Here is a 24,364-nt window from a genome sequence, read left to right on the forward strand (position 1 = left end):
TGCACTTGTCAGTAACCTCCCCTCCACCCCCCATAATCAGGAAACAAAAGTCCGGGCAGCTCCTACTCCAGAGAAAGCATCCCCCCGTCCCCCGTCCCCCCCGTCTGGTCTGATCAAAAGACGCTTCTTCAGTTCCATCTTGAGACATGGAAATAAAAGGGAAATAGAATGAAAAGAGGAAGGAACCAGAAGGGGGCATAGTGCTCTCTGCTCTGAGCATCTGTGAAGCCTCACTTTGATGGCTCCCTGCTCCTTTATTCTGCTCCTTATTTATCAACAACAACAGCACAACAACAACGACAAACAAACTCTTTTTTTGCACTTTACTGAAAATTACCCATTCATTTTTTAGTCTCCTTGTTACCCAAATTTTGACCGCAAAAGAAATATGCCAAGCAAAAAGAGTCAGAACAAAAGAATTGCGGAAAGAAAGAAAAATCATTAAATGTCACTGATCTTCCAGAGAGTAGGAAGACCCCCTGTCAGTTGGAAAGAAAAGTGTAACTTTAGTTTCCCAGCTGAATGTCTCAAACTATAATCCATCCCCCCCAAAAAATAAGCCAAACTTGCCACTCCCATGCAGCGTTCTGTCGCTGCAGGCCTTACACTGTCCACGGTAACAGCGCAGCACTGCTTATTATTATATCAGCCTTGAAAAGGATTTCGTTGGCTGAAATAATTGAGAGAGGTGGCCAGCAGCTCCGGTGGGACCCAGCGGCCTTCCTGCCGTCCTGCAGAAGAACGGGCCCTCTTTGTGAGCTGGTCGGGCAGAGGGTCCAGATCGCGCGGAGGGGAGGTAAGTGGCTCTCTGCATTGCTGTATAGGGGGCCTATCATGGGACTGCATAGGATCAACTCTACACAAGTGTGTCCCTTATACGCTCCACGCACACACTTCGAACCCTGGCCCCCAGGCTCCTGCAGATAGCATCAGGATCAGGAGAGCTGAAGGGGTGGGGGGTGAATTAGTTGACAGGTGTGGATGCATAGTTCCATCAGAAGAAGTATTAGGCCACCTCTTTTTAAAGTGTTAGCTAACAATGTTTTTCTCTTTTAAAATAAACTACGACTGCTACTACTGCTATTATATTTTAAACATTATGTCCAAAGCAAATTACAAAACTAATCTCATAAAACTGATTGTGACTTATTTAATGCCAAAGGCACACACACATAGCTTCGAAAAATATAATGTATCATTTATATGAGTGATATATATGTAATATGTATTATAAGTAACATGCATACAGCATATGTTCTTTAGATTCAAGACGTAAACATTCATTGTGCATCTGTAATAGGATATTTTAGTGAAAAATTTTCTTAGAGTACAATTAAATATAATCTTCAAGGTGGATTTACTGTGCTTTATATAAGAAAATAACAACGAGCTGAATAGCGCGCATACTTGGAGCGCTGATAAGATAAAACTAACTAAACAGTTGTTTAGCCGAGGCATGTGAAGGTAGACACCGGGATCGTCATCAACATGTAATGCTAATCGCTGCTTTGGAACAGTAGCGCTCGTCACACACACGTTTGTTTTGGAAACGTGTAACAATAAAGCAGATAGCTAAAATATGTGTCAAAGGGCCTTAAGAAAACTGTGGTCATTTCTCGCTGTTTAAGAACCACCCAAACAGGTTAAGTCGGTATCACAGTATCACTTCCCGGAAACTATATTAATTGCCTGTCTTTGCTCTCTGGTTGCTATTTGCAGCAAGAAGCATAACAGTCTAGGCACTTGAGATAATAGGTCAAGTAATGTATGGTGAGTGTATCGGATTTGTAGGCATTTACCTGAATTAGTGTACAATGTGGAGGACTTTCACAGTTTGCTATACGACAAGTCATACTGCTGTATATGTGAGAGTTTACAAAAAAGGCCGGCCCTTAGCCGACTTCAAGTCTTACGTGAGCTCACAAAATAGCACGCAAATGTATAAATATACTGTACGCATGTACGCGCACAAGGAGATACTGGAACGATAAAGTCAAGGCAGTCAGTGATAAAAAAATGACAAAATTTTCTGTGGTCCTCACTGGTCAGGTTCATTTTATTCCAGAGCCACATACTGAGGTGGATAACTGGATTTCATACAATACGGACACATTGTTTTTACTTGTCCTTTTACTCAATACATGGTATTTAGCTGTAGCTGTGAGCGATCACAGTTTTAGCCACCAGACTCTGTCGCTAATAATATTCTGTATTTCCGGGCTATAGGCCACAGCTTTTAAACCTCACTCTGTGCTAAACTATCTCGCATCACATAATCTGAATGTTCTATTTCTACGATAGTAAGATCGTTGTGCTGTTTCTTCATTTTAATGGAAAGGTTATTCTGTCATGTATCCTTAAATTTTTACATTTCTTTCATCCACTTGCTCAGTGAACAATTAAAATGTTATGAAGAATATGAAATATGTGTGTCCTCATGAAATGTTTCTTAAAGAATGAAAACTTTCTATGAAAAAATACAAATCTGACATCTGTAGTCCAGTGTCAACTACTCTTTTTTAGAAACACTATACATTAATGTCCTACACCATCAAATTCACAAGGTACATTCCAGGCCTATTCGCTGTAATGAAAGTAAAGGTATTTATCACTTTTGTGTTCAAGAAAGCATTCTTTGTTTCAGAAAAGTCTCATTTCGCTTGCTGTCAAGTGAGGCGAACTTTTGTCACATCACAGGAAAATGATTTCCTTTAAAAGTTGTCAGTCAGTTTAATGGACAGCAGTTCAGCTGGATACCTTCAATGTGCTGTACGGGTAATAATTACAGTACAATTTTAAGAAGATAAACACCAAGATCAGCAAAAAGAAAATCTGGCTATGGCAATACAGTCAGTCAATAATATTATGTCTCCACAAGATTTTGGAAACAATGTACATTACGTGACAAAATACATTAACGTATCACTGAACAGAAAAACTATATGATACTGTATGCGATCAGTCAAAGTCTAAAGTAACACCCAAAGTCGCCACTGAACCTGCTGATAGAAGTTACAGTCCGTAACACTGAAATCATGTTAGAAACAGATGGTAGGATTCCATTTTACACACTTCCATTGTTTTACACTTCAATTAGAGAGAAACTTCAAGCTTCTGTCTCTTAATTTGTCCCATATTGCTTAAGTTTTTGTTTATATCTTATTATAATAAAACATCCATAATAATGCTCTTTGAAGAAGTAACATGTAAAACTGTAAATAAGAGAAACATCAGGCAATTAACTAATAACTTGAAACTAATTAAGTATTTTTGCTTTTGATGCCAGGCTAAACTTTCAGTAAAAAGCAAAAAACACAGCAGATGGAGGTGCAACTGAACAAACAATGAAAGAAAAAAGGGACACATAATCAGTACATTAATGTAAAGTTACTTCTTCAAAACCACTTCTATGGTACGCTACAAAATAGAAGTTAGTAACTCTGCAGGACAGTTTTTCACTTTTCACTGCAGGCCCATCTGATTTGAAACATATTTAGTCTAAAATAAAGCACTACATACTACATTCTCATTTTCTAATATTTTTTAATGGCATAGCAGTTCCTTTTTTGGGGGGGGGGGGGGGGGACCTTTTATTTCACATACATATAACTACACTATGAACACATCATAGCAATAACATGCAATAGTTTGCAGCTCCTTGTTTTTTGTTTTTGAAAAACGAGAAGTGCAGGACTTCTCAAGGTTATTAAAATAGAAAGGAAGAAATAATTCCTTTAATTTAGCCTGATGCTTTTCAAGGGATGAGACCTTTTTTATGAAGGCTAGATTTTGGTCGTATTTAATTTGACATTTTATGAATTTAAACAAGCCAGCCGCAGTTAATGCTCCTTTTTGGGTACTTGGGTAGCAAGGAGGTAAATGTCCGGAGTTTACCTCTATTTTGTTTTCTTTTTCATAACCAGTGGCTTCTGCTGGTGTAGAACTGCTAATGAAATTATCATATAACATGACTTAAAAATTGTTTTTAAGATTAATGCAAAGTTTAACAAATCATATCAGTAATCATGACAAAACTCAAAACAAACTCATACTTTATATATCTTTTCAAACTAATTTCTGCAATGCAGTATTACCTTTGTAAAAAACTCACATGACACAGCAAAACATATTGTTGCATAAGATTTTTAGAAATTTTGAATATTACTTTCTACAGAGCACTGAATTATTATATATAAATACTGATTTAGCGTTGTTTATATTTTCTATTAAGGTTTCTTTACAAAGGCGTACATAAATGAATGTGTTTTTTATTAATGGTACCCATATTTCAGATTATTCATGCATTAATGCAGTCATTATTTATATAAAAAAACAATTTAGTTGACATCGCTACTATGTTATTGTCATTTCGGATATTTCCTTTGTGTCTTATGAAACCTATGCAGCATGTTCATTATATTTATCAGACAGATCTTCTGTTTGATCTTACATTTCCTTTGATCTTTGTTTTCTATAATTACTATGTTTTCCCAATAATTATGACAATATGTATTTATAAAGGAATTTGAAGAAATTTCAAGTAAATTTGTATTTCAGAGATTAAGTGTAGTATTTTAATATTTATACAGTCTCTGCAAACCTCTCAACAACAGGATTTTCACAAAATTTGATTTACAAAAACCTTTTTGGTAAAACAGAAGACCTTTAAACAGTATTTTAAAAATCATGACAATGAATATACATTGTATGTTTATTTGTTTATTTATCGTATTTACTTTCAAATCCACTCAAAGCAAAGGACTAAGAATAATGTTTATAGTATTGCACATGAACTTTTCATTTTAAAGAAGTGAAAAGAAAAATTCCGAAAAATTTATTCTCAGCCCCAAAGATCTGAACGCAGAAAATTTAATCAGTAAGGTATAGGCAAAAAATAATTTATTATTTTTATTTCACAGAATATGAACACCTTGCCGTAGCCAGGAGAAAGTAAGAGCAAATGGTGGTTACAGCAATGTCTCTCAGCAGTCTCTTCTCTATGTGTACAGAAACCTCACAATGGAGTCTTATCAGTGTGATAATTCAAATGCCAATAGAATGCATGGCAAACTCAGATGTTGAATTTATGGGTGGTATTCTTTATGGATGTAATTGCAGCAGATGATTCCACATTTACATCAGTTGTGTAAACTTGCTCTCTTTCGCAGTAGTAGACTGTGGTTAAAAAAAAAGTCAGGTGCCATTTACCGGGAAAGATGTGTTACCAAGACCCACATGAAGGACTACATTTTCATATAGTATGCAATCAGTCCAAGGATAAGGCAACTTATTTAGCAGATAAGTCATCAAAAAATGAGTTATGAAAAGTACTTGAGATGATGAAATAATTTCCTTTGCTTATGGCCCTTACCTAGCATCTTTGATCTTCCTCTGGGAAATCAGGTCAGCCTTATGTAATCCGGAAGTGGCCCACCAGTGTTTCCCAGCTCGTATCCTGTGACACCCCGTTGCCCGGACGATGAGGCCTTGCCCGTGACTGCCTTCATTAATGATGATGCGTGGCTGGCACAGGCACTCTGGCAGTGGCATGACCTGCAGACAACCCCCCCCCCCCCCCCTCCAAGGTGATGCCTCAGTGACCTTCAGGGGAGGGGGGGTGCAAGCACAGCAGGATGTCTGTTCAAAACAGCCCAAAGTTTGCCACAAGACCCAGTCCAGTTTCAATTTTTAAAACAGAAATATCCCATTCTATTTGATTTCTCAGTCATCTCTAATCTTGTTTTATGAAGCAAAACTAAAACTTTCAAAATCCTTATAAATATCGAGTCTCATGTGTGCACATTTACAAAGTAATGGAATGAAAGTTTTTTTCATGGTGGGGTTGACTATGAGCGATTCTTTGGTGAATTCTGGCTTTGAAGGAGTCTTATTTTTATCTAAACAAAATGGCCTCTTTTCCCAAAAGTCTTAAAGATTAATTTCAATTAAGCAGCACATTCATTTGAAGAATCAATAAGTAAGGAATTTGCATAATTTAGGGATCTAACTGAAGGTCGCATTTTGCAAGAAATTCATACAAATAATATACTGAGCTGTAGCTCATTGTGCCCGGCGAGAACACAGTGATCCGCAATCCATCTGTACCGCAGCCACCACCATACGCGTTATGTCACATCAGCTGCTTGAAGTCAAGCAAGATGTAATTTTACTTATACATAGGAAATACCATGGCCTGTTTTGCTGAATTCCACAACTGAATAACAAACCAGAAAGTACTCTTTCCAATAACGGCAGAAATTGAAGCAATATTGAAAAGTTAGACTAGAAAAGAAAGAGAGCTGAATCAAAAATATTTCAAATTTAAAACATATTCACGACTGCCACTAAGATCAGAAAACACTGAAAGTACCAAAGCTCAAAATTTGACAGTCCTTTCACCCATACAAGATAATACATTTTATGCACCACACAACCTATGCTCAAACAAGAAAACTGAGAAAAAAAGCAAAAGTTATTTTTTAAAGAAAAATGTGTTTATGTTTTTTGTATAATTGAGCTGTCGGAACCTTACAAAAACGTCTAGAAGTCCTTAATTTAAAGTTTTTAAGTATTTCAGTGTCTGCATTTTGCAGCTGCTCAGTAATTTGTCACAGAAAATCAGAACATAATTGCACTGATAGCTAAATGAAAATCAGGCCATCTCCCACAGTGGTTTATTATGGCATAAAAAATGTGTCATCTATATATGCTTTCTTCTGTCCACAGTGGGTACAGTAAATGCCATTTTGAGCAGATCTGCAAAGGATTCAGACTTAAAATGATGCTAAAATACTATCATCATAATTGTCATGGCAGAGAAAGCAGGCTGTGTAGGACCCCCCACCCAAGGAATACACAAGGCCAACCGAAATGTGGCTTCTTAAATAACGGTTCCACACACCAGGGACAGCATAGCAAAATAAACCATTTGACTTGTGACACGCAACCAGCATGAGAGGCACAGCCTCAGATCTAGAGCAGTTCATGGGCCGTTGCGCAGTCAGGAGTTCACCATTGCCTTTTAGTGTAAGACAGTACGTCTACACCGTCGCTATTCTCCGGTCAATCTATCTACAGAAGTATAATATCTGACAACAGATGCTGGACATGAGCTTTTTTGGATTCAGCTTGGTATTTTTTTCTTTTTTGGAATCTGGAAATGTTTGTTCATCTGTATTCAGGTTGGTCTCCTGCTGCTTAAAATTATAATAGTCTTTCCTTCTTTGAACATTTTCCACATGTTGCTTGTGATCTTTATCATAAATCTTTGCTAAGCTGCTGTGTAGTGAGTTGCAGCATATGGAATATAAGCGTACTACAGGCTGTTGTGTTCAGGTCAGAGCTCATCACTTCTTCAATATTGCAAATTAACCTCTTTGTTGGGACAACATGACATTTGGTGCTAAAAAGAAAAAGCATTTCTATAACGCTGCAGGTCAACTTGGCAAGATTTCATAACATTTTCAAAGCACAGCAGCTCAGTTTTGCCTTCTCTGATTTGGACTGGGGAGCCACGAGAAATCTCGCCCACCTTCAGCCATGTTGATGCTTATGAATCACTACTGTGACCAACTGATGCTATTAAGACTCATCATTTGCCAAGAGAAAAAAAAAAACTATATCTTTGCAGAAGATGTTGAAATGCTACATTTGTTTACACAAATGATAAGTACATCTGATGACCTTGTTTAAAGATTTTAAAACACTTGTAGTCAAGTATGTCTTTACAGTGATGGTTTCTTCATGACTGAATCCGTAACTTTGTCATGGTGACATTTATTAAAAATAATACATCCTACTGTAACAGGAAACAAGCTATTCTAATGCCATTATGAAACTGATTATCGCAATATTAACACACATTGTTACTTAGTGTACATTATGCTGTGATCGTAATGTAAGAAATCACTGAAACATCAGCACTGAAATCAAAATCATACAGGTACTCAGTTCATTTTCTAAAGAGAACATCACCTGATGGATGCCATAGGGATATCTGAATCCACATGTAGACAAACAATCAGACAGATGTAGTCTTAAAGACATTTTTCATTCTGCTAGGTTCAGTATTTGACACTGAACTCTTCCTTAATTTATGCCAAGGCTGTACATATGGACTGCTCCTAGATACTCTCTCTCAGCATCCAGGAGCAGTCCATACTTACAGACTTGATAGCCCATAATGTGGTTAGTAAAGCCAAAAAGTTTAATTTGTCTTAATTTACCCATTGATTTTTTTAATCAGAAATGTGATGAAGCAATTATATCAAAGGCCTAATATCCAAAGGATACATTGGATAGCAATAAATATATCACTATGGTAAAAACTACACAGTAGCACTACCGCTTCTTGTTTACCATGAAACCAAATGGAAGACATAGATATACGAGATGGGTAATGAGGAGTCTGCATTTGCTTTGCCACATTGACGGCGCTGCTTAAAAAATTGAGAGCGCAGTACTTCTGAGAGACAAAAAATGACAAAATTTCAAGGTTACACCCCACTATCAGACAAAAATGCAACAGCAAGTCTTAAAGACATATAGGGTAATAAAAACACTTTTGACTTCTAAGAGTCTGAAAAGACTGAAGTTTGAGGGTTGCACCTGATATAAGAAAAATATCATTTGTTCTCAGAAGAAATCTGTCTCCCTCAGCTGTCTTTGATTTATCTTCACTTAGTTATTTGTGAGTGATGGTTATGTGCTTTGATTCTGCGTACAGCAGAAAACAGGACCGTACAAAGAGAAATACTGATGAATAGACAACTTTTGGTATGAGACAAACTTGAGAAAAACGAAAACATCTGCTTTTAGTTACACGCTTATAACAGGTCTTACATAAGACATTCATTATATTTTGTTAGCTTTGCATCATACACCCATATGCCTCGTATCCAAAAATAATTGTACATTACTGGCTAACATATTCTATGAATGGCCCTATAAAGATCTTAATAACACTTTCCGAAGCAGTGCATCATGACTCGTAATTAACACACATCTTAATATGGTGGAAAGATCCTACATACAGTCCTTCTTACAAACTTTAACAAGCTTTATCTTGATCATATCACAAGGTAGAATAAAGATATCGCAGACTATTTTAATGCAAATTGATTGTAATTTATTGTCTGCGAAACGTAAATATTTCGCGGTATGATTTAATTTGGGACCAATGTTATAGTATAAAAGGAGAAGTCACTACAACAGAAAGCTTTCTTTTCCACTATAAGACAGTTAACATACAATTATAAACTACAGCCTTAAAAATTAGAAAAATTGTATACTTTGTACTCTTTAACATAACTGATTTACAAACATGTGTAAGTTGCATTTTACAGGGGAGTTTAATGGAATTTAACTGCAGAGGATATAGTGACCACAAAGGCTCCATGTCTGCAGAGCAACTTTGCAACTGTAACCATGAGCATGGTACCCAACCTGTTTAAAAGCATTATGTACAAAGCATATAAACTCCAAATACCTGTTATTCTGAGGTACTTTCAAAGCTTCCCATTTTGTATGTAAGCTATTTGCTTTTAATCAAAGAAGATTAAGCAGGTGCACATTGCACAGCAGGGGCAGCTGGTTAGTGCTGCTGTCTTTGGACCCACAGGTAATAGGTTTGAACCCCACATCCAGCTGTAATGGCCTTGAATAAAGTACTTACCCAAAATTGCTCCAGTAAAAAATTGTCCAGCTGTATAGGTGCCTGAATATTTGTAAACAGCTTAACATTGTAAGCTGTTTTGCAGAAAGGTGTCAGTTAATGTCAGTTAAATGAATAAATGTAAGCACTTAGATCACAAGGACAACATTAACAGCCGTTCTGGGACTTATGGTAATTTATTTCGGAAAAGCACATCTTCTGAAAAACTAATCCATGTAAAATGTTAAAATACAAAAAGTAAGGGCAGTGGGCATTTAAACACATTAGTCACATTCAAAACCATTTTAAAAATAATAAAAACATTTGTTAAACAACTTCTCTCTGAGTCATGTAATAAAGCTGTTCATTCAAGTCCTTTGTTTTTTTTGTTTTTTTTTTTAAAAGTACTTGTCACCTAAGACCTATTAAAGCGCCACCGTCTAGTAAATAAGTAAAACTTCTGTCTTATCTGCATGAGAGCAAAAAGCCAGTGTCTTTAGGACAGAGCTTACAGATGTACCTGATTCAAGCTGTTAATTAATCTCCTTTCCTCTGACCTCGTACCTGTGCTCATTTTGCCTTCATTTACACAGCAGAGGTAACACGTCCACATCTGCGAAGCCCCAGCAACAAGCCCCCCCGTGTGCCTCCACAGGCAAGCGGGCCGGAGGTGCGCCCCCCGCTGGGTAACTGACCCAGAACTGGCTTCATCGCAACCCACGGGTCACACCTGAGGGTCCAGCACGCGGCTGGTGTCACCACCCCTGAGATTCAGCGCCCCCCTACCACAGGGCCGGCATGGTAGGAAGCGTTTGATGTGTTGCATGATGGCTGCCGGTCAGAGTGCTTCTGATTAGCCATGGCGGGCTTCTGCTTCCTCTCCCCTTCCCCCATCTCCTTTAATGTCTTGCAGGTGAGTTCCAGCGACCCTCGGGGTTACCACAAACACACGTGCAGGCAGCAGCCAGAAATGCGAGAGGTGAGCCGCCGACCCCACCAGCAATGGTTTTGTGCGAAAGCAGGCCCTTCTTGCTGCTTGCTCTCGGCTCGTGGATACAGGACCACTTCACCACAGATGTGATTCAGCCAGGCAGTATGAGCCCTCACACTTTTTTTCATTTCTCAGGCATATAAGGTGCTGTTGACTTCCATTCAAATATGTTGAAATAGATCCAAAGTAAGTATTACTTCCTTCATCTCCTTTGAGCTGCCAGCTATGTCCTCCTAATATCGCTTAAAAATTTAAATTTTTGGCAAAACCAAGGAAAATTCTCGACTGACAAGAAACGGTTTATTCCACGTGACTCTTCTCACGTTTTGTTTTGTGTGAAGCGTTCCAAACAAAGTGTTCCTAAAGTGGTGAAAATTGCTCTCTGAAGACAGCTGAGTGGAATCTGATCTCAGATGAGGACAGCTTGGCCCAGCCAGCCTTTGTCGCTCACACAAGTTAGCGGATCATTCCCTCAAACTCCTCAGAGATGAAAAAAGGCAGCAGTTTTGCCTTGGCATACTAATGCCCACAACTCATTAAACTAATAGGGGCCTGATTTCTTTTTACAGAGCATTCACCAATGCCCTTTGAGTCTGCCTATGCTGGAGGGCGTGCGGTCTTTTGAAAGATACCGACCAGCGCATTGAACGCGTTTTAATAGAACCCTTTTGAGGCCCCTGGAAGCACGCAGGGTAACGCCTTGCCTTTAGGTTCCCGCACCTCTCTGTGTGATCTTGTCAGATATCAGCAGCCAGTATCGGATCGAGTCCAAGCAACACGCGGTCCGGGGGTTTGGGGGTGGGGGGATGCGGAGCAAATTAGACCAGCGGTGTCCGCATCTCAGCGGAGGCTCTTATTCCTCCGGACTTGAGTCATTCAGAGCTGGAGCGCCTGAGCTCTTTGATGCAGGCAGGTGCCCAGTTTAAGACTCTAAAACACCAGCCTTCAGAAAGCTCCAGAGGGATTCCCTTCCAGCAAACAGCAGGCCTGTGAAGCTCAGCTTCTCGCTGGTCAGTCGCTATATGGGACTCAGCACCGCTTTCATGGCCCTGATGCACGGCTGGTTTCCCAGCTCCTCACCCGACCATTGATCACATGGCCCAGGGGAACCCTTGACAGGACCATTGTCTTCAGAATGAACATGTAGATGCAGAACCAAATCCACAATGAAAGCTAAGGACCCAGAAGGCAAAATGAGCCAAAAGGATGCACTCTTTGTGACACTGGGCAAAAGATCATCAAATTGTTTCACATTTCACACTGTTAAGCTATTCATCGTGCAGAATTCCAATTACCGTTTAACACTTGATTTTTTTTTTTTTTTTTTTAAGCCAGGAGCTAAGATCTAAAGATGACAAAATAAATAAATAAAACTAGGAAACCAAATATTTAGATTCAAAAATATCCTTGTAAGTGCTAATAAGGTGCCTTTTGGGTTCTCTCAAACAGCGACGTGCACAATACCAAGATAAGAGCAAATATCTTCTAAAAGCGTCTTTTAAGAAAAAGATTGCGGTGCATATGTATGTCATTGGGTGCCAACTACCCAGCAAATTACCTTTCAGGGCATTCTGTGATTGCATAATAGCTTATTGTAGTTAATTAAAAACAGTGATTCAGGGATCCATTTGCTTATTCATACGATCTGCCATAGGCACTGATGACTATCTATGGCTCCAAGGTCACAAGATACCAAGATGTGTTCATGCAATAGAATATTTCTGTACGCACATGCTGAGCAAGTTCAGCTTCTGTACTCTGATGCTACATACACACACTCCTTCTCTAGCCTCAGAAATACGACTTGGGTGGATTTGGGTGTTTCTGAATTCCGATCTCAGGTAGCCAATCTAAGAAATCTCTGCTTAATAATATCCATAGACAAAGTACGCAAACCAAGTATGGCACAAACTATACTTCTTGATAAGATAAATGAGCTATTTGCTGCATATTAACATGCTCATTATCCCATACACCAATGTATAACAAGTATTGTCAAACCATCATAATTACTGTCAAGAAAGGACTATGTCCAAATACAGCATTTTTCAAGATTTTTGAATCACTGATTATAGTGCTCCATCTTAGTTCACAAGAAAGAAAAAAGTGGTACCTCCGCTTCAAAGCAAACATAGTGTGAAACAAGTCAGTATCTGTGATGTCATAATGTCTAGTTACTGTATAATGTCAATTAATTTCATGGTTCCTTTCTGTTTCAGTCATCAGACTGTTAGCTATTATGTACACAGTTCTATGGGTAATCTTCTGCTGTTGTTTTACCTATTTATGAGAATTAAATGTAAATTTTTCACTTTTATTCATACTATATATATTTGCAGTAATCCCCTTTTGATAGCTATAGCCACATACATCAGTTTCACCAAAGAATAACAGAACAGTTGATGAAATGTGAAGTAGCTCTTCATCCAGGTAAAATTCTTCTTGCTAACCTAAACATCAATAGACAACTAGCAACAAAATCTCAGTTGGTTTCTGCCAATTTTTACTCACAGACTCAAACTACCTTTCAAAAGGTAGAGATACCTGTCTATCTTTTAAGATTTAAACATAGGATAAGTATCTCCTTTCTTGTCAAAAACAGATCAGCAAGTATAGATAACACAATGGGGCCAAACTGTTAAAAACTTTTTAAAAATGGCAAAATATTTTTTTAAGAAAAAATTTCAATTTTACTTAAATTGTTAATTAGTAACTGTGCTGCTTATTAAATATTTGTAAACTTGTTTAAGTGCATTCCATAAAATGAAACTGAGATAAAACTAAAATATGTGGCACAGTTTCAACCTAAAAAGTTATTTTTTTAGTATACTTGAAATTGCAAGCTGTGACGGGAAAGCATCACCATACAGCAACATCTAGTGATCATGTCAGTGATATATTTGGCTCAAGGGAGACATTGACACATTTTTTGTTTAGCAAACATTTTTCTTGAGGGCAAAGTGAAACAATTTTTGACAACAGTACAAAAGTGAATTACACCAGTAGACAGCGAGATATAAGTGCAGACACATGATTCTTGAAGTACAGTCAATTTAATAAGACTGGGCAAATCAAGTAATTAAACTTTATCTTAGGTGAAACTTTCTAATATTCCAGTTCCCTGCTAATCTCACTTCCCTTTCATTACCATTGAGAGCATTTTTTGTTATCCACTGTCTGTTCCTATTAAAATCTGAATCTTTAACAAAATATGAAGCCCCGTTTGTAACTGGGAAGTGACAAAGATTACCAACATATTGCTAAATGCACATCTTTTAAAGCATTTACCTACATGTACAGAAAACCATGAGGAGACCTGGCTAGTAGAGAAAACAGCAGACTGCACATTTTGCGACTTCAATGTCACTCTGATAGGGATAATGTTAAGAAATACAGTTATGAGAGCGCAGTTACACCCTATCAGTCTCAAACCCCACTGCAAACATTGCTCCGGTGCCACAGCGTCATATTCCTGACACCAATCACTGATTCACAAGAATCGTTTCCCTCTTTTATGGTGATAAAGCTATATGGGGGGGACATCAAGTACTTCAAAGGCGGGCATTTTGTGATTTCTTGTGTGCAGAAAAAAAAGATTGTCAAAGTTCTGAATGAGCAGACAGGTCTCTGGAGACAGTTGACACTAGACATCCCAGCTTAATATACAACATAAACTGTTGCATTTCTCCCCCTTCCCTGTTTACATAGCTGTCAGGCTATACACTCGTGTTTGTTTCTGACTCTGTTCGTGCAGAGGAACCTTTCTGTTTGCCTTCTTTTTTCTAGTTCAATGGGTTCTGAAAATAAAAGCGGCATCACTATTACTACTACTATTATTATTATTATTATTATTATTATTGATTTAGGGGGGCGCAGTGGCGCAGTGGGTTGGACCGCGTCCTGCTCTCTAGTGGGTCTGGGGTTGAAGTCCTGCTTGGGGTGCCTTGCGGCGGACTGGCGTCCCGTCCTGGGTGTGTCCCCTCCCCCTCCGGCCTTACGCCCTGTGTTGCCGGGTAGGCTCCGGCTCCCCGTGACCCCGTATGGGACAAGCGGTTCAGAAAGTGTGTGTGTGTGTGTGTGTGTGTGTGTGTTATTGATTTAGATTACAGGTTAAACTATCTATATATTTTATGAAAACTTGGAGGATATACAACTATGTAGATATTTGTTAATGGAAGTGACAACTTCTGTTATCACTAAAATGTGAATTGCTTTTTAATCACTTTAATTTGCTGACATATACTAGGCATTGTGTGTTCACAGAACAGTGAAACATTTTAGTTAGATATATTGTCCAAAATAAAAAAAAAATAATAAAAAATAAAAAAACTGCCTTGGTCTTTGCATTGGACTAATAACAGGCTGTTTCAAAGTCAAGATAAAGAAGTTGGATTGCTCAGAGGCCTATTTAATTTTTAGAATTGATTTATATACTAAGCCTACACAAATGACTACTGGTGGTAGACTGTCTCAATCTAATAAGGTAGTGCACTAAGGATGGGATTTGTCTATGTTATTTTTCTATTAGGGCAGAATTATGCTAAGCCTTCTGAAGCCATTTCTTTGTTGCTATGGCAGCCCATATCATGGCTGCGACCCTGAATGACTACAGTGCAAAGCCAAGTTCCATGGGGACCCTTCTGGGATTAGGAAACTGGGCTCAGTTATTCAGAAGTCCCTCAGATATATGATTAGGCCAGTGAATACAGAATTTAAAAAAAGTTTATTTAGATTGCTGATTTTGTCATATGAGAATTAATGTGTGAATATCTACACGACATGACCACAACATGTGATGTGTGAATTATCTACATCTAACATCTGCTAAGTGAATATATGTAATCGTTAGTTCATTTGTTTTTATTTTTCTATTATTATTTTACGCGTTTTTGTCTTATTTTATATATGATAAAAAAACTGAGTTTCCACGAATGTAAAAATTCGGTATTTTGTTGTAGTAGTATCAGTATGTCATCATGTGTTAACGATATTTTTCATATGTCAAGCAAACCAAAACGAAACTGGTACACAATTTGTTTTTTTCAAAGTAGGCTAATATATTTCCATGATATTTCCTGCTAAAAAATCTTAGTGTCTCCGAGTCCAAGAGATGAAGTGTTTTTGCACGACAGATTTAAAACTATTCGCAGAGTGCTCACAAATCAAATCGAAAAAAAAGAATCACATTTTTAAAAAGTTAAAATAAAGCACAACTAAATTAAATGCGTTGAACTGAATTAAGCATAATAAAAGTGATTTTAGGTGGGATATTAGTGAATGAATGTTTTCTTACCTGGGCCAACCTCTTCAGAGTTATACCGGATATCCGGCTGGGGCGGCGCCAGCGTTGGAGGGAGATTGCCGCCAAAAACTACGTTAACCTCAGTGATGCCTGACTTCCGTTTTGTGTTATGTACGACGTTAAGTTACACATTGCAGTCTCACGAATAAACTGAGAACTTAGACAAGCTCCTGAAAAGCAGCGGTTCTTGCCCTACGGTCAGCTTAAGTTTGGGGTTAGACTATGGGTTCGCTTAGGGGACCGCAAGCTCGTTTTAAACAATAACACTGTCTAGCTAAATAAAAAGTTAAAGAGAAGAATGAACACTTCCACGCCAACTCTATGTGAAACTAAGCAAGCTGCAAAGCAATAAACAGTGCAATTATTTTCCCTGAATATATTAAGGATTTTTTTTTTAATCGGAGGGGTTATAACATTCTCGAAGGAGTCCAAGAAGACCTAGGAAAGGTTAAGAGCCTTTGCTATAATATACACGCATATACACAACTTGAAAAAGAAAGGTCCAATTTGCTGCAGTGATTCTGTTCATATTAGCAGTGAATGTGTAGATTGCACGTTAAACAAGATGGGTAAAGACCGCTGAGGTGTTTTTCTTAAGCAGGGCGGTTATGGACGGCGCCGCCTCCACAAAGACCACAAAGAGATCAAGCGCGAGACTGACGCTCGAGCGCTCGCGAGGCACGACGGGCGACCGCTTTGAAGAGGAAGGGGGCTTTGGGTACCGGTGGCTGTGTGAAGAAAAGCTCGGCCGCAAAACCTGTTGAATCGGCGTTCTTAAGAAGCCGAATCTCTATAAACTGTTTCCCAAACGAGGGTCAGTGAAGGTCGAGTCCACGGCCTCGGAGTGTATTACTTGGGGATTAGTCGGGCCGCTCTTTTGGCTCCTTGGGCCCGCGATACACACTCGACATTGTTGAAACAAAAATATAAACTCTGAGTGAACATACATTTTTGTGCGGATAGGTAACTTGTGGTAAATCAGTTGAAACCTAATGACATACTTCTGGTAGGACAGGCAAGTGAAAAGTTTGGGTTGGCGCCTGGTACTCTGTAGGTTGTTGGTTCGAATTCGTAGTATGGAACACCCCCTCGGGGGGGGGGGGGAGGATACTCATTCTTTATACATTCAGAAAACCCTGCTGTGTAAAAAGGAAAAATTTGTAAAGTTGATCTAATATTTTAAGTCGCCTTCGACAAACGTGTCAGATGAATAAAAAGCAATAATTAGAAATTATTGCACTCCTGTGTGTTCCTTAGAAAGCGACTACAGGTCGTTCAAATTCTGTTCTATTAATAACTAAATCAGAATTTCGACTGTATATAAAAGATTTAAAAAATAATAAAAGTCGGTAAAATGCGGTTTTACTAAATCCTCTTTAATACAGTTTATTAAATCCCATCTTTTATGTTGTTCCCGTACCCCCAGATATAATAAAACCGCGAATGAAACAAAAACAGTTAATCCGCTGGTGTTTTACAAAGAACTTTAGAAAACATTCATTAAGTTCTCATGGGATTCAGCTCCAGAAGGTATTTTAATTTCCCTAATGCTTTGTACAGTAGTTGTGAAAATTATGGAATTCCCACACGAACTTTCAGTAAATCAGTTCTCATATCCTCTCTAAAGCGCTGGGTTAGAGAAAGTAATGGTAACTACAAATTCGTGATAAATGATAGACTTAAAAGAAAATCAGCACTGCTGGCAAGTTCTTTGTTCCGTGCTGTCTCTTATAGTTATAATACTGATCTTGTCTTCAACAAGAATATGAAAAATGACAATGATCGAAATATTAATAATATGCTTTTACCATGCAAAACAAATACAAAACCATGTCGCTTAATTGATTAGCTTCGATTTAAATTAGAATTAATAATTATAAGGCTCATTAACGGTTACATAGGTTACATTAACATTTCTAAGTTATTCAAGTTATAAGGCACATAGGTGTGTAAACCTTTCAAAAGTATATTCATTACACTCAATGGGTCGAAATGCACTATTTCATCTAAGAACCTTTTTTAAATCTTCAACCAGCAAAGATAAAAATATGCATACTGTGAGAAACAAATACCATGATCAAATATGACGGTACAGGACACAATGGAAACTATCGCCATTCAAATGACAAAGGAATGTATCTGTTTAACTTGTCTACCAGTAGGGTGAAAGGTGGCGTAGTGGCTAAGGGTACAGATTTATAACTAGCACTGGTTCGGTTTCAAGGAGAGGCCGTGTTGTGGCTTCACTGATCATAGTGTGTAATCCGGTTACACTCCAGTAAATTGTCCAGTTGAATAAAAGCATTATTTTTCAATGATATAATAGCGGTGTAATAACTTTGCCTGCTTTGTTACATAATTTTCTTTGTAACTGACGTCACGGTATACGGTCGAGTGGAGCTCGAAAAGAAAGTTAAATGAAAGAGTCTTAGAAATATAGATAAACATCAATGTAGATATCAATGTCTAATTTTCCGGTTATTTAGACTCCCAAAACTGCCATCATACCCAGTACATAAGAAAAAATGATCTAATTAATTATCAGTGAACATAATTAAGTAGCAATATGGGTTCTCGAACCAAACTGCTTTGCTTTTCGTAATACATTCAATTAGGCATGACTGGGAACTGGGCAATTCGGCTTGTTTTCTTCTACCATCCGACTCATTGTTGTTTCGGCAGAGAAGCAATAACGAATAGAAGTTGAAAAATAGTAACACCGAGTAATTATTTGTAATGCTGGAGAGCAAGAGAGCAGTGAGAGCAGACCCGGCAGCCCTCCGTGTTTACTTAAGGACCCTGGAGAGCTCCGGCGTTTCCCTGGAGCCTCACCTGAGATAAACAGGGGATCCCCATGGAGCGACTCTCGCTCAAATACCTTTTCAGTGGAAATGATGGGACTAAATGCAAACACTTCCCGATTTACTCCCTGCTTAATCTGGGGAATTAACCCATTCACGTAAACGCAACATCGGATGAACCCCGACCTTTCAAAACAGCTCATTCAGATCCTTTAAACAAGATGAAAAAATAAACACACTATTTCAATGACTCTAACCTGTCTTGTTCACAGATCATATCCATTGACTTGTTTAATATTAGCAATGAATTAATAAAATAGTTTTCGAACAATGTAATATTTTACTTTTACAAAAAATACTGTTCACTTACTGAATCCGCCTGAATGTGTGTACTGAAACCCGAGGATTTTTTTAAATCCCGATTTCAACGGAAACGAGTAATAAAAGTTATGAAGCAGGCAGACGGATTCATATATACGTGCGCACGTGCGTGTGCGTTGCCTTCAAAGACTATGCTTATATTTGAAGTAAATGTGTGTGATTAATTGTAACTTGCACTTTGCCATGACTTTGGATATATGGAATATCACTTGTAAAAAGTTCAAATGTACGGCTTCAAGTATTTATTCAGAACATACATGTCGCAAAGCGTTATATCCTTAACAAAAGCGCCACAGTTCAGTTCAGATGAGACAACAGAAGGCCACACTGTTAAAAATAAAGTCTTCTGAAACCCTGATAGCGATAACAGCTGTGCTGCAATAGCACCAGTTGGTGTTCGGAAAAACACCTATTGAAAAAAAATCGTACAAAATATTAAATATATAATGGAAATTTATCCTTAGACTTGACGGGCTAAATGAAAAAACGAAATATAATCTATTGAGAACTATAACCCCATGTTTTTTTTTTTTTCCACTACTCCAAGCTTCCTTACCAAACACACTTTTACAACTTATCTGGGACTTTCTTTTAACAGGAAAGTTCTGGAAAGAACTTTTTCAACAAACTCAAGAATTGTTTTCGTTTTCTTCAGTTAACACGTATACATTTAGCTGACGCTTTTCTCCAAGGCGACTAACAATGCTAAGTTACTTACAGTTATTTACCCATTTATATTTGCGGGGTAATTTTCTTTTACTGGACCAATTTAAGGTAAACGCATTGCTCAAGGTTACAGCTAGAGGTGGGAATTGAACCTGTGATCTTCGGGTCAGTAGCTCTTACCACCCACTACCAGCTGTCCACAGTTGTGCAGTTATTCACTTTTGAAAAGCAGTCATTAAAAAATAAATAAATGTGGAAACCTGTTAGATGTAACTCTGAGCGCCTCTGATAATTCGCAATTTGAACCCGCGCGTCTTTGTCGCTCTTTTCTCACAAAACGAGGACAAGTTCTGCACTCGCCCGCTTCGCTGTTCGTTCCCTTCGATGAACTCAGAATTTATGGCATTAAAACCGCTTTAATTCGGCTTGTGAAACAGTTTCAGTTTAAAACTCAACTGTCACGATTGCTCACTGCTTAACTGACTGCTCCAAAGTTCGACATGTTCAATTCACTTAGTGCTCCTAATTAAATCATTAGCCTAATTACCCCAAATCTCATATCGCTGGCCCTTGCTCATGATCTTCTGGAGATGATTCTTATACAGTTTTGGCAATAAAATCATTAATTACTCAGCTGTTAAATTATATTTTAAGTATGAGCAAAATATTACTTTAGTGCTCATCAAACGATGCATTTGAATTTGGATCAATCCTCCTGCGGAAAGAAAGGCTCCGATGACTCCATGACACCATGCCATACTGCTGAAGATCTGTGTCATGAGTCCCACATCCTTTGAAATACCGAAATACAAGTGACCCAACAATGCTAAGGGACACCCCCACCCCCTGTCTGAATTGTCCCCCCGTATGTAGTCCCCAAAAGCTCATTTCCAACCTGTGACTCTAGCTCTGGAGGGAAAGGACTCTTGCTCTTTTCCCTCCCATGTAAACATGGCCCTATGTATTGTGTAAAGCACTGGGATTAACTCCGCTTTTGTTGCAGAGACACTGGACCCTCAATGTACACATTTTCTTTTCTTCACCATCAGAGGCTGCCTTCCAAGTGACTCAGTCAAATGACGCTGCAGCCTAGAACATTAAAAGTCCTTTTGTCTCTATTTCCCAGTTAAAACAATATCTACTTGTGATCAACTGGTTTTAACACTACAAATGTCTTAAGTGTTAGTGGCACAACAGGTGAACAAGAGCAAATATGTCGATGGATTTTCAGCCTTTTTGTATAACGTCTTTATTTTGATTTATTGATTTTTCTTTTAAAAAACTTAACTCGATGGTCTGGTCATGTTACATAAAAAGCGCGCGTTGTGCTTTTAAGAGAAAGCAAAAGTTTATTTGAACTTTAAACTTTATACAAAATAGTTTCTCGTTGCTTCCGATAAATAATTTCCAAGTTACTAAATCAATGCTGGAATGTAATTTTTTTTCTGTTTAAATTTTATGGTTGCCTATAAACTTTTTCTTACATGAATTACTGCATAACTGAATGATTATTTTTTCGAGAACACGTGATATGTCTGATCTGAAGGTACACACGTGGAACTGCCCTGGGAGCGAAATTCGTTTTTGGGACCTCCAACCTGACTGTGTATTTTCAGTCTTCCACATCTCAGTGTGTGAAATGCTTTTTCTCCAATTAAATCCTCATAGATATTTCAGCCTGAAGCTGAAACCGAGGGTGTTTTTTTTCTGTAATGACTGATGTAATCAGTGAACCTTGACACAAAGCCAATTACTTAACAGAAAAATAATCATCTTCATATTTATGAAAAATAATAAAGGGTTGCGTAACCTCTTTGCAGGAATCGATTTTAATTGACAACTGAAGCAAAGTGTTGAAAATTTCCAGTGCGGGCTTTTCATCCAAGATTGTACCAGTTGAACACAAGAGGGAAACTGTTACAAAATTAATCAAAACGGTCGACATAATTAATAATTAGATGGCAAAAAATAAAACAGTGATGTAAAAGTACAGAGTACAAATTAAACCCACATCGACAGTCATGTTAAAATAGTTTGAATTGTCGGATAATTGAGGCATGAAAGTTTTATTTATGAGAGCAGCTTCGTTTCTGATAACGAAGAAAAGTTTCAGAACTTCAGTGTTCTTGTTTGTTTTCATCTTATGTATTTAAAGTTGAAAGTTTTAAAAAAATCTACCAGTTTTGCTGTTTTATTCACTAATTTCATGTTTTATGCATTCACTCTTTCGCCATGAGAGAAATAAACATTCCGCAGGTCCTCAAAGATTTAAAGTTTTAAAAAATCTAGTAATACACCAGGAAACAACAAAATCGGTTTTCAGTTTTGTTCATTTTAGTTCTCTGGATTTTTGCTGATTTTGAGCCTTTTTATTAATATTTAATTGGTTGATGTGTGTGTGTATGGAGAGAGATACAGGATATACATTTTTATTACACTTGTGAACGAAAACAGGTATTAAAGCAAACTGACAAATATAAACAAACTCAAATAACCATATTTCCTTCAATAATGTTTATGGATTCATAATCATAAGCATTACAACTGTAGACGCCAAGATACACTTCAATTATTACATTTTTGTACATTCTAATATAACTTTTTCTGTATAATTGAACCTAGAATTAGAAGGTTTTTACCTAAATTTACCTTTTGTACCAGATATTAAAATGAGGTTTGAAATCAGTTGGTAAGTAAGTATTACTGGAGTTTTCCAACTGGTAACTGTTTTCAGAGTAACGGAAAAGTGGAAAACAGAGATAAATGGGATGTGTGCAAACTTAAGGATAAACCGTAACTAAAGTATTGTTTGTGAATGGAGATCTGAATTAGTTTTTTTTTTTTTTAAATTTTTAATTAGACATTTTGTGAGAAATCAGATGTAAATGAGGAAATCCATAAAGCACATACCATGGTGAGAATGCAGCTAGAGCGAGTCTGGTGCAATTCCGTCATTCTCTGTCTGCATGATGGTTGTGTCTGGGTTTTAAATCACACACGATTCTTTACAGACAGGAAAATTCTGAGAAAATAAAAGTAATTTCGATGACACTTTTTTAAAAAGCAAAAAAAAGTCGGGGAAACATTTGAATACCCGAGTTCCACATTTTGTTCAATAAGAACCTTAATTTTTTTAAATCAAAATGTAATCAAAACACATAAAAATTCTTTGCACGTGTAGGTCCTTTACGGGATGAAAATATGTTATGCAGCGACATATTATATAATGTCATTTTTTATTGAAAGATAAATAAAACCACAAAAAAACTAAATAAAAGTAAAACAAATTCACTAAATTTATTTCAATTTATTTCTATAGTAAAATCTTTTTCTGTAACTGTATATTGTAATGTAGAACTGAGGAGAGTGGATGCAACAGGCACAACAAAGAATAATAGACAAGAATAGAAAATTATAATAACTTAATCTGCATTTTATCTCCTTGAATTTCCTATTATTAAATGAGCAGTCTGACTAGATTAATACATCCAAGATAGTAGAACAGGAAGTTATTCCTAACCCCAAATGTCTTCAGTTAAATTTTACATTTTGCTTTTAATACAATTTCATCATTCAAATGTATATTTTTTAACAAAAAGTGGAGCTGTGTCAACAAACAAGTTTACAGAAGGTAGTTCATATAGGTGGCATACTGTAGGCACATATGACTGCTGTCAGTTAGTTTTTTAAAAATATTGTAATGTCACTTTCCCCGCATCTCTTCTGAAAAAAAGGCAATTCTGCACAGTTTAGAAAAGGGTGTCCAGTGTGTGAATTTGGCAGCATAGGCAAAGTGCAACAAATAATAAAGTTTGTTTAGCAATTTATTCCAATTAGGCTGATAGCTCAGGTATCATTCACCAAACGGAAATCTACATACCCCTTCTTTACAGGGTTAATTCTGGAGAGGGTGACAGCTACCTGATTTGATAATGGATGAAGGGGTACCACCTGGAACAGTCCGAGCTCCTGGACAATGTCGAGAAGAGCGCTGAGGAGGAGCTGATCATTGGAGGAGCTCTGGAAGCACCTTTTTCCAGGTTGGTTGATTCAGCATCAGCTGTTCCATTTGTAGAGAGGTGTGTGTCAGTTGCTGCCTCGTTGACCTGATAGACTTTTGCCTCCTCCACTGCGTAAACATGTAATTTATCTTGTTTGCTTCCTTCCCCTTTTGTCTTAAGGGAGCAATTAGAGAAAGTATCCCCAAGATGAGTTCACTTGCAGCTTTGCATGTTAATATTTTGCCATGTGGGTTAAGATTGTGTCCCGCCTTATTGCTGAAGCTCTACTCAGGCTGAATAATGTCTAGGGTCTCAGGGGTGTTTTGACCAAAGATAGATAAATTACACTCTTTCTACAGCATGTATCCAAAGCAACTTCTGTTTCCTTTGTAGTATTTTTGTACAGTAGAACTGATTCTATATTAATTTGCACCACAGTGAAATGTGGCTACTTGATATAAACATCTTGGAATAGAACTTCTTGTCATGAAATTGTTCATTGTAATTCTTTGGTTAGAGCTGCATGATAACTATTTACTCCATTAAGTGTAATACCACAAAGAATTAATA

At 37.5% G+C, this 24,364-nt stretch overlaps 1 long non-coding RNA gene across 1 annotated transcript; it reads left to right on the forward strand.

Annotated features, from left to right (window-relative positions):
- The first annotated feature begins 605 nt into the window (after positions 1-605).
- On the forward strand, positions 606-24,057 carry LOC108928897 (uncharacterized). Its single transcript, XR_001965714.1, has 4 exons — positions 606-796; positions 10,246-10,453; positions 10,566-10,631; positions 23,687-24,057. It is a non-coding gene; the product is annotated as an uncharacterized LOC108928897 (long non-coding RNA).
- The last annotated feature ends 307 nt before the right edge of the window (positions 24,058-24,364 follow it).

Source organism: Scleropages formosus, chromosome 14, assembly GCF_900964775.1.
Source record: "Scleropages formosus chromosome 14, fSclFor1.1, whole genome shotgun sequence".
In the NCBI taxonomy this organism is placed as follows: domain Eukaryota; kingdom Metazoa; phylum Chordata; class Actinopteri; order Osteoglossiformes; family Osteoglossidae; genus Scleropages; species Scleropages formosus.